This window comes from Mus musculus, chromosome X (assembly GCF_000001635.26).
Source record: "Mus musculus strain C57BL/6J chromosome X, GRCm38.p6 C57BL/6J".
NCBI classification, from domain to species: domain Eukaryota; kingdom Metazoa; phylum Chordata; class Mammalia; order Rodentia; family Muridae; genus Mus; species Mus musculus.
The window spans coordinates 22218807-22230651 of record NC_000086.7 but is presented as its reverse complement, the minus strand read 5'-3'; the positions used below and the strand labels follow the sequence as shown (position 1 = coordinate 22230651).

The window sequence follows — 11845 nt, the reverse complement described above, 5'->3', positions numbered from 1 at the left end:
TCTCCAGCTCTGCCTGAAGAGATAATCTTAATACTGACTTGCTAAAATTTCTTAGTTAAGATCTTACTATGTAGTTCAGCCTGGCCTTGAACTCACTATGTAGCATACTGTGGCCTGAAACTTGTGATCGTCCTGCCTTATTCTCCAATGGTTGAGATGGTTGAGATTTAAAAACGTGTGTTGACAAGTCCAGCAACCTTTTTCTGTTTTCAAATTAAATACTTAAATAACTATGGTACTGGTGGTTGTTTTGTTTGTTTGTGGGTTTGTTTTTGTTTTTTTTGTTTTTTTGTTTTTTTTTGTGGTGCTGTAAATCAAACTCATGCCTTTGCATATGGTGTTATGTCACTGCATTAGAAGCTCAGTCTTTCGTCTTTCTTTCTTCCTTCCTTCCTTCCTTCCTTCCTTCCTTCCTTCCTTCCTTTCTTTCTTTCTTTCTTTCTTTCTTTCTTTCTTTTCTTATCTTATGTCTTCCTTTTATTCTTAGGCCAAAGTTCTTCGTGAAACCTAACCAATCCCTAACCTTGTCTTTGCCATTGAACAGTATGAAAAATTTCTTATCTAGCTGTCTAAAAAGTCCAACGTAAAAATGTTCTTTATTACCACGTCCATTTACTGTTGGAAGGAGTCTAGCAAGCTCTGTGACAGGCAGCACGGCTAGAGAAGGTCAAGGGTGAACTGTGTTCTGATAAAACCAAAGGGTCTTCCAAGTACACACTGAAAGTACCTTATGCTGTCCCCAAGTAAGTGCCTGTGCTTATAAGCCTGTCTGTCCCAGGTAAACCTGATCCAGCACATGAAGCTAAGTGCTTCTCGGGACTCAGCATTATTTCTTTTCTTTTTTCTTCTTAGATATTTTCTTTATTTACATTTCAAATGCTATCCTGAAAGTTCTCTATACCCTCCCCGCGTCCTGCTCCCCTAACTACCCACTCCTACTTCTTGGCCCTGGTGTTCCCCTGTATGAGGGCATATAAAGTTTGCAATACCAAGGGGCCTTTCTTCCCAATGATGGACTACCAGGCCATCTTCTGCTACATATGCAGCTAGAGACATGAGCTCTGGGGATACTGGTTAGTTCATATTGTTGTTCCACCTATAGTGGACCCCTTCAGCAACTTGGATACTTTCTCTAGCTCCTCCATTGGGGGCCCTGTGTTCCATCATATAGATGACTATGAGCATCCACTTCTGTATTTGCCAGGCACTGGCATAGCCTCATATGAGACAGCTATATCAAGGTCCCTTCAGCAAAATCTTGCTGGCATGTGCAAGCATCTTGCTGGATGGTCCATCCTTTCGTCTTAGCTCCAAACCTTGTCTCTGTAGCTCCTTTCATGGGTATTTTGTTCCCTATTCTAAGGGTGGGACTGGGAAGAGATGAGGGTCACAGTCGGGGTGTAAAATAAATGAATGAATTAATTTATACAATTTTTATTTTATTAAAAAAATTCATCAGTTTTATTTCCTGGAATATAAAATTATCTCAAAAGCTGATAGTTCATGCTCTCAACTCCTTTTTTTCTAACTGATCTAGTATGATGTGCAACACAGAGTAAGAGATAAACATTATTAGACTTATTAGTATATTAATAACGAAGTGATGCTTAAATATATGTGTCAGGCACTGGCCTAGCTTCACTCGAGACAGCTATATCAGGGTCCATCCAGAGACTACCCCACCCAGGGATCCATCCCATAATCAGCCACCAAACCTGACCACATGGTTCCATTCCATTTCCAACACCACATAGTAGAAGAAGAGTTAACTTCTGCAAGTTGTCTTCTGACCTCTAAATACACGTGCCATGGCACATGAATTCATGCTGACACTTACACACACAAAAGTAAGTAAATACAGGCAGCATGACTAGAACACAATGTAAAGGATAGGTTTTCATGCAGGATGGTTTCAGATCAAAAAACCCACCAATTCATGCAAGGCAATAACAAAAATATTCCTTATACATTAATTTCTCCATTCATGAAAGAGTTCTTTGAAGCACGTAATGTGGTCTGATATTATTTTACACATAGCATACCTTCCTTCAAAATTGAAATTAGTTCTTTCACAATGACCTGTTTATATAAATTGTGATTTCAACAGCGGATAGATTTCAATTTGTGAAACCATTTTTACTCCTGGTTCCAGTGGAAGCCAGAAGACAGGATCTGCAGTGGGGTGGGGGTGAGAGTAGGGGGGTTGGCCACTGTCACAGCCCACTGTGGCTGCTGCCACTGCTGCTACCACCACTGGTAGTGGGGCTCCCGGCTTGAGGGAGGCACAAGCCAGTGGGGGCATGGCAGTGGTGGGTATCAATAAAATCAACATTGACAGCATTATAAAATGGCTGCTGAAAGTGAGAGCGTCCCAGTCAGGCAAGAAATACCAGCTCCACCAGAATGCAATCCAAGGAATCTGCCTCATGTCTCAGGAGAACTTTCTCAGTAAGCCTATTAGAACTTGAAGCACCACTCAAGATATGTGGTGACATCTAAGGGCAGACTTGCTCCTGCTGTTTGAATATAGTATCTTCCCTCTAGAAAGCAACCATTTGTTTTTCAGGGACTATGTGGACAGGGGTCAAGCAGGCCCTGGAGACGATCTTCCTCTTGCTGGCCTACAACACTAAGTATCTGAAGAACTTTCTTCTTCCCAGAGGGAAGCATGAGTGTACCAGCATCAAATGAATCTATGGACTTTATGATGAGTGTAAAAAAGGATACACCATTAAGCCTTGGAAAACATTCACAGATTGTTTCAACTGCTTACTAAGAGCAGCCATTGTTGACCAGAAAATAATCTGCTGTCATGGAGGTTTATCAGCAGAACTTCCATCTATGGAGAATTATGAGATCAACTGGCATATCAGATCAAGATCTTTGTGATCTTTGTGGTCTGACCCCAATAAAGATGTCTCAGGCTGGGGTGAAAATGACAGAGGAGTTTTCTTCACATTTGGTGCAGACTTGCAAAGTTTCTCCATAAGCATGATTTAGATATCATATGTAGAGCTCATCAGGTGGTTGAGGGCTATTTTTTTGTTTTTTTTAAAGAATTATTTTATTTTTAATTTATTTTTTTACACTCCATATTCCATTCCCTGCCTACAATCTACCCTCTGTCTGCTCCACATCCCACACTTTCTCCCTCCCCCCATCTCCACGTGGATGTCCCCACCCCTACCACACCTGACCTCTAAACTCCCTTGGGCCTCCATCCAGTCTCTTGAGGGTTATGTGCATCATCTCTGAATGAACACAAACCCTGCAGTCTTCTGCTCTCTATGTGTTGGGGCCTCATATCAGCTGGTGTATGCTGTCTGTTTGGTGGTCCAGTGTTTTATAGATCTCAGAGTCCAGATTAATTGAAACTGCTGGTCCTCCTACAGGGTTGACCTTCTTCTCAGCTTCTTTCAGCTTTCCCTTATTCAACAACAGAGGTTAGCTACTTCTGTCCATTGGTTTTGTGCAAATATCTGCATCGAATACTTTCAGCTGCTTGTTGGGTCTTTCAGAGGGCAGTCATGGGTCCCTTTTTGTGAGTGTTTCCTCCATCGCCTCAGTAATAGTGTCAGGCCTTGGAACCTCCCCTTGAGCTGAATCGCACTTTGGGCCTGTCACTGGACCTTCTTTTCCTTAGGCTCCTCTCCATTTCCATCCCTGTAATTCTTTCAAACAGTAACAATTATAGGTCAGATATGTGAGTGTGGGGTGCCAACCCCATCCCGCACTTGATGTCCTATCTTCCTGCTGGAGGTGGGCTCTATAAGTTCCCTCTCCCTACTGTGTGGCATTTCATCTAAGGTCTCTCCCTTTGAGTCCTGAGAGTCTCTCACCTCCCAGGTCTCTGGTGCATTCTGGGTGGTTCCCCTAACCTCCTATTTCCTGAGGTTGTCTGTTTACATTCTTTCTGCTGGCCCTCAGGACTTCAGTCCTTTTCCCTCACCCAATACCTGATCAGGTTTCTCTCTCCCCCCTACTCCCTCCCCCACCCTGTCCATTTTCCCTCCCAGGTCCCTCCCTCCATCCCCACTTGTGATTGCTTTCTTCTTCCTCCCAAGTGGGACTGAGACAGGGTCACTTGGGCCCTTCAGCTTGTTGACCTTTTTGAGTTCTGTGGACTGTATCTTGGGTACTCTCTATTTTTTTCCAAAGAGGAAATCACTCTGCTTTCTGCACTTAACCGTGGTGATGAGTTTGACAGCACAGAAGCCATGATGAGTATGAATGAAGTCGTCATGTGTTCCTTCTATATTTTAAAGCCTGTAGAGAAAAATAAGTCCAATGCCATGAGATCTGTCACACATGACCAAGGGGTATGATCACTAAGCAAGCAAAGAAATAGATGTCATTTGACACTGCGTATTTGGGACTTGTATCATAGCGTACATAACTTTCCTTTTTAAACTGTGATATGTGCTCGTCAGCCTGCCCAGGTAGACCTTTCAGGCCCTCCTCCATTTTGATTACTGCTGGCACATGCTGGTTATAACAACTAGAGAAAAAAGGCACTTCATTCTCAAGAAAGTGTTTTTGTTTTTAACCATCATTCCCTTTGTGGACAAAGGTGCTAAGCTGTATTCCTTGGCAGTTTATCCTGTCTGAGGGGAAAGCATATAATTGATGTTTTCTTTAATTTGGTATAAATCATAAATACTATAAATGATCATTTTGTTTTCTTTCTGATATAAAGCAAGCCCTAGGATGTGTGAGTCTGTATAGCAATTGTCATAAATGCATTCTGTTGATACAAAGCACTGTGAACAAATTTTTTTTCAAGTTTTTTGAAAGGGACTGCTTTCCTTCATGGTCTTGTTATGTAGTGTCTGCAGCTGTAGTAGCAGGAGTGACTGGCTACCCACACTGTCCAGGCTGTCTGAAGCACACTCCCTCCCACTGCGCACTTAATGACAATTAAAGCCCTTCTTTTCAATGTCTGTGATTCCTTCCTAAAGGCAAAGTTTCTATTGGACTGTAGTGGCACACCCTGGACATGAGATGGCCAGGGCATCAAGGCTGCGTGCACAGGCTGCCTCCATGGGGACTCAGAAGCAGGTTATTTTAACTAGCAATAGTGGTATAGTGCTGGGTAAGCTACTATGATGAAGTTAATGAAACTTTGTACAGTTTCCATATAGTCTATTCACTGAGTAATCTTTTTACAGTTCTATCAGACCTGAACCTGTCCATTCAGAAAGCTTCACATTATTGAAACAACACTGTCCTCTAGGAGTGACCAATAATGCTTTCTTTGGCTACGTTCTTTATTCTATGGTGACATTAGGGCTTATAAATCAAAAGGAACTAATTAACTTGCCACCCACCAGTTTATATAGAATTCACAGTATCTATGACTTTTTAAAACTACATCCTGTTAAAATGAATCGGTTTCCATAGATGCCCATGTACGATGCCATGTGCTGAGAATGGTTTCATGTTTACTAGATGAGAGCTTATAACAAAAAACAAACAAACAAAAAATAAAAAATGAAAAACAAACAAAAAATCATTTTTAGTGGTTCATCCATAAGAAGCAAGTCCTCATGGTTAAATTTTTATGTCAAGATTTTCAGCAGATCTGTCCCCGCTCTAGGCTGTACTACACTCCTAATTCTCTTGTTACTTCCACTGAATCTGGTTATAGATTCAAAAATCAAACACCCTTGGTTCAGAATCTAGGATTTATTGTCTACTATTGTGTGACTTTGTACAAATTAACACATGTAAAAATATAGCCCAAATGGATTAAAGCTTAAATTTAAGACATATACCCAATGAAACTGTTATAACTAAATGTATAGGAAAATTTTGTGATACAGAACTAGATATTTTTTTATCTTAACAGCATAAGTGACAATAGTAAAAATAAGCATATTTATACTGAGCTGAAAAGCTTTTACACATTCATGAGTAAAATGAAACTACAACTGTAGAATAGGAGAAATATTGGCAAATCAAACATAAGTTAAACAATTAGTGTCAAAAATATGTAATTAACTCACACATCTTGTAGCAACAAAATAAGTCGTTTAAAGTGAGCAAAGGGCCTGAGTAAATGTCTCCCATATATAACATAAATATGTAGTCAAAGGTAATGTTCTAGACCACCTGTCACCATGGAAATACAAATAGTAAGTATAGCAGGCTATCACTTCAAAAAGGAGGAGTGATCAAAGGATGTAAATTCGTAGTTATGTGATGAATTATGAGAAGCTAATATACATCATACCTCTGTGTTTTGTGTTGTATTCTGTGCTTAGAAAGACAACATACCTGTAATCTCATTCAATAAATACAACTATGTTAGATGGTGGATATTTTCACTGTTTATCTTGATAATTTTTTCTCACTAACATTTTATGTGAGTATCTTAAATACATAAATTATACCTGTAAATGTATTTTAACAAGGGTGGATAAAATAACATTTTTAAACGTTTGTGTATTCCAATAAGGAAACCTCCAAGATTGTTAATCTATGTTCTATAACTAAAACATTACACAACACTTGGCATTGTCTATATAGATGAATGGATTAATCTACATTAGAAGGTGTTGCTATCTCTTATTTTTGGCAATGGTATATGAGTCTAAGGGGTGATATATTCTTAATAATGCTACCAAAATTCAAAATTCTAACACTAGTATATAGTCACTTGTTAAGTCATGAATTTTCTGCTATAGAAAGGATGTCTTAGATTTCAGAGAAAGTAAATTATTATCTTGTATCCTTTAAGCACATCTGCCCCAGGTAACCCAGCCAGTAATCTCTATAAAGTCCAAATATCTACATAATGTATTTCAATAACAAGTCACGATAGGCTTTGAGTCTCATCAAAGTTATTTTCTGACAGCTGTACACCCACTGCCACATCTGTTCATATAGTTGTTTGCAAGTAAATTTGAAATGAGACCACAGACAGTTTATAAACTGGTACTTAACTACACTTTTTTTTTTATAAAACTGTTATACTCTCCAACTTTGATATAAAATAGCTCCTAATATTTTCTGCTTGGATAGAGATGACGATGATCAGATTGGAGAATTATAGCTGGCCATAGCATTTCTACAGAGCTGGCCTGAAGTTCCAGTCTGGTTCTCAACGAGATTCACTTCATTTGAGACTCATGTACTGTGAATGTATGTTTGATTTTGAGAAAAGGTAATAATAATGTTACATAAATACTGCCGAAATTGGTTACCCCTAAAAGAGTGGAGCGTGCAAATATTTAGGAGGAGAAACGAAGACAGTCAAGGATTTTAAATTGGACATTTATTGAGTGATATGGAGAAGATGACTATTTTTAAAGTGATGAATGCATATGATATCAGTGATTAAACCTTTGGTGGAAGAACTTTATTATTATCTGGCCTCAAAAGGTGTTAATTTGAAATCCTTTCCCTTAACTATAATACTTAGTGTGTTTTTGTGGGAGTGGTAACTGAAAGGTACTCTGAGACATAACTTATTTCATGTGACAGATGTAATAATAGCTTAGAACTTGGCAGCTATGTCCAGAAACAAGGCTGAGAATGCAAACATGCTTGCCACATAAGTGTTGCTGAATTTCTTCTTAATCTCTGAAACCTACATAAAGCAGGAAGCAGAGAACTGACTCCACAAAAGTTATCCTCTTATTTCCACACATGTTTGCTCATATACCCACAAATGACATGGAAAATCCAAGGAATATTGGATAAAACCTTCATTAATTTACTTTGTTATTCATCTATTTAACTAAATATTATGGTATTGTTTTTTTTTGTTTTTGTTTTTGTTTTTGTTTTTGCTTTTTCAAGACAGGGTTTCTCTGTGTAACCCTGACTGTCCTGGAACTCACTCTGTAGACCAGGCTGGACTTGAACTCAGAAATCTGCCTGCCTCTGCCCCCAAGTGTTGGGATTAAAGGCATGCACCACCACTGCCCGGCATGATATTGTTTACGGAATATATTGATGACAATATTATAGTGGGAGACACATAATCCCTTCCGTTGGGATGTTTATTTTCTAAACAATAAGATATTTACAATGCATATATGTATGGTAAGTTAGACTGTTTACAAGAATGCTATTTAGAAACAGAAAGAGAGCTAAAGAGATTGCTCAGAGATTAAGAACAATGTCAGAGGTTAACAACAATGTCTGCTGATTCAGAGATCCTGGGATCAAGTATAGTGAGAATTCTGGAATTTTGTTTGTTTGTTTTGCTTTTTTTTTAAACCATAGATACATTATAAGAATATATTTTTATTTTTATTCCAGATGTGGGAATATGAAGGCTGCTTAGGACTGTCTACAGCCCCTGAATATGATTTTCCCTGTGCTCCATTAGAGGCGTGGTTTTGCCAGCTGCAGCTAGTTTCTGTGATTGTGTGACATTTGGAATTCTGGAAACTTTCCAGAGAGTATATAAATGTTGGGGCCCCAAGAGGTAGGGTGGATGGTTGTCAGTCATTCAGCTGGGTGGGTTGTGGTTTGTTAGTAGTCATGCTGAAAAATGAAACAAGAAGAAAGTAGATTCTGAGATCTTTATCTGTCTATTCCCCCCACCCTGTTCTTTTTTGTCACCTATTTAGTGATAGGGGTGAAACCAGGGGAATAAATGTTGAGAAGAACCCACAAAGTAGCAAAATAGCTACAAGCAAAGAAGAAACACAAAGAAATTAGATTCAATGATCTTTACCTGTCTCCCTCAGCTGTATCTTTCTTTGTCTCCTATCTAGTGATGGGGCCAAAAATGGAGGGATAATGGGTGGAATAAAGAAAAATCCTGAGTAGCAAAGAGCAGCTACATTCAAGTCCTATCATCTACATGAGAACTCACAAGCATATGTAGCTGCAGACCTAGGGATCTGACACACTCCTCTGGTCTCCACAGGCACAAAACATGCACGTGGAACACAGTTATACAAAAAGCAAACCACCCACACACATAAAATAAAACAATTCATTTCTAATCAAAAATAAATAAAATTAAATGAAACATGGATAGTTTATATATAAGTGACACTTACCAAGGATCTGATTCACCATTCAGGATTCTATAAGTTCCTTCTCCTGACTTACTGCTCTACAGAATGATAGAAATTATTCTCCCAAACTAGATAGCTGCCTTTCCTGTACACTAGCTATTTTTAAACTTAGGTTTGTTTTAGAGTCCTTTATTGTTTCCCTTTTGTGTCATTGTTCATGTGATTTTTTGTGAGATTTCTGTGGTGAATTCTATATCCTCAATACATGCTAGCCAACTCTTTACTAGTACTCTATAGCACTCGAATTCTTTTTCATTTACTAAAGTAACCTGAATCTCCTCTTCTTGCTCATTGTCCTTAATCTTCATTACAGCTTGTTATAATCCAGAGCATTCTCATCATTTAAGTGACCTATGCTAGCCACCTCTTCCACGCTGACATTACATCTTCTAATGAATCACCACATTGCTAAGTATTGTCTTCCTGTAGCATAAATCTGGTCATAACTTGAATAGAGTCCGTGATATGTGTTCATGCAAAAATAAAAAATCTTCCTGTTTTCCCCTTATAGGTTCTTGTGTATTGAGACCCTCACAGATTTTTCAGTTTCCCTTAATAAAGCATTCCACGATATTTGAGATTATTAGATTTATAAAGATAAGAAAATATAAATTTAATTTTATAATAATTCAGATGCCAGAATATCTTTGACTAGAAGGAAAAAATTAGCCAACTCTCATAGCCAAGATCAAGATGCATATTTGTCATGTTTTTTTCCCAAATCCATTTTATTCCTGTATGCTATTTTTCCTACTCTACTTCTCATCCTTAAAGCAAGTATTGAACAGCCATGTGGAGACTCCCTTACTTTCTGCACACTCATGTCTTTGCTCATCATATTGCCATTGTCTATAAAGTATTTCTGTCGCTTTCATAACTAAAATCATCATCTTTTCTGTACTCCATGTGGTGGTTTGAATAAGAATGACTCCCATAGGTTTGTTTATTTGAATGCTTAGTAGCCAGTGAGGTTTCAAAATGCCCATGCCATGCCCCTCCTCCTTTCTTTTTTTCCTCCCCCAGCTCTCTATCCCTGTAGAGCAAATGTAGCTCTTATCTACTAACCCAGGTCTATGTGAGTTGCTATGTTTTCCATCATGTTGATAATAGACTAAACCTCCAAAACAGTAAACAAGCCACCAATTAAAAGCTTTCATTTATAAAAGGTGCCTTGGTCATTGTGTCTCTTCATAGCAATAGACAGATGCTATATCAATAACTATGTTAAAAAAAAACCTAAGAGTTAAAATATTCTAAGTATAGAAATTTAATATGTATAGTACTTGTCTAATGAGTATATTCTGGTATGAATATTTTAAATGCTGACTCTTCTAAAGGTATTATTTTATTTTGTATTTTACTCCATGTGTGTGTATGTGTGTGTGTTTCCAAATGTGTGTGCGTGCAGTTTGTATGACATATGTGTGCCTACAGCCAGAAGAGGTTGTTAAATCCCCAAAACTTCAGTTACATGTGGTTCTAACTCCTCTGCCATGGCTGCTGGGAACATAATCTAGGTCCTTGTAAAGAGCAGCAAGTGGACTTTAACACTGAGCCATCTCTTCAGCCCAAAATGGTGAGATTTTTTTAAAAACACAAATTATATAATGCTTAACAGACAAATTGTTGATAATCTTAGAATATTAAATTAATTTTACATATACATATTTTGTTTTTGACATACTAGAAAAGATTTTTATTTACCTGATATACTTTAGGAGTGACAACTCTGATGTATACAGGTGATTTGCCTATATGCCTACAGATATATTCCTATTCTATATACAGACAACTCACTATGGTATTACATGATGTCAAACTGCTCCTAAGATGCATATGAAGTATACTGTTTCTTGGATAGGACATGGCCATTGCATTCCTGAACATACAATATTTTTGGTTAACTCCATAAGACCTAAACACAAATACATGCACACACACACACACACACACACATACACACACGACAGGGTCTAATTGAAAAGAAGAAATCTGTCAGCAGGAATAGGAGGAGATAAAATAGTGTAATGGAATAAATATAACCACAATATAGTGCATGAACATATAGTCTTCGGGTTACTATTGCTGTAAAGAAACACCATGACTAAAGCGACTTGGGGAGGGAAGGGTTTACTAGGTTTGTACTTGCACATCACTGAAGAAAGTCAAGACAGGAATTAAAGCAAGGCAGGAATCTGGAAGCAGAAACTGATGCAAAGGGTTGCATCTGCATGGGTTACACAGCCTGCTTTCTTATAGCCTAGGAATGACAACCCACAATGGGCCGAGCAGTACCACATTAATTGCTAATTAAGAAAACGGACATAAAATTATCCAGAGCACATATGGAATTTTAAAGTGTGAAAAGTTAATTTTAAAAGAACATGGCTTATGTGCATGTGAACTCAGAGAAAGGCTGTGTGAATTCAGGTCATAAGAGAGATAGACTTTCAGCAACAGTTACTCGTGGAAAGCTTCATTTATTTTGGGTATCCAGCAATTTTTCATATATGCCACCAAGGTTCTTATGGATTGAGTTACTTTTAAAAGAAATGTATTCTGAGAAGTTGACTTGATCACTTGGTCCCAGATGAATCTAAGACACTGCACATACTTCCTTCTCCAACAATATACATTTTTTAAAAATTCATGGACACATAATATCTAAGGATGATTCTTTCCTGGTCCAGTGTTTCATTGTGATAAGTTGTCTTTTGACCAGCAAGATGCAGTTTTTTATTTTATATTTTACTTTTGCAAAGATCTACATGTATTAATACTGAAAAATCCAATGAGCTCATTTGGAA

At 38.0% G+C, this 11845-nt stretch overlaps 1 pseudogene; it reads left to right on the top strand.

Annotated features, from left to right (window-relative positions):
* On the top strand, positions 2298–3058 carry Gm14561 (predicted gene 14561; annotated as a pseudogene).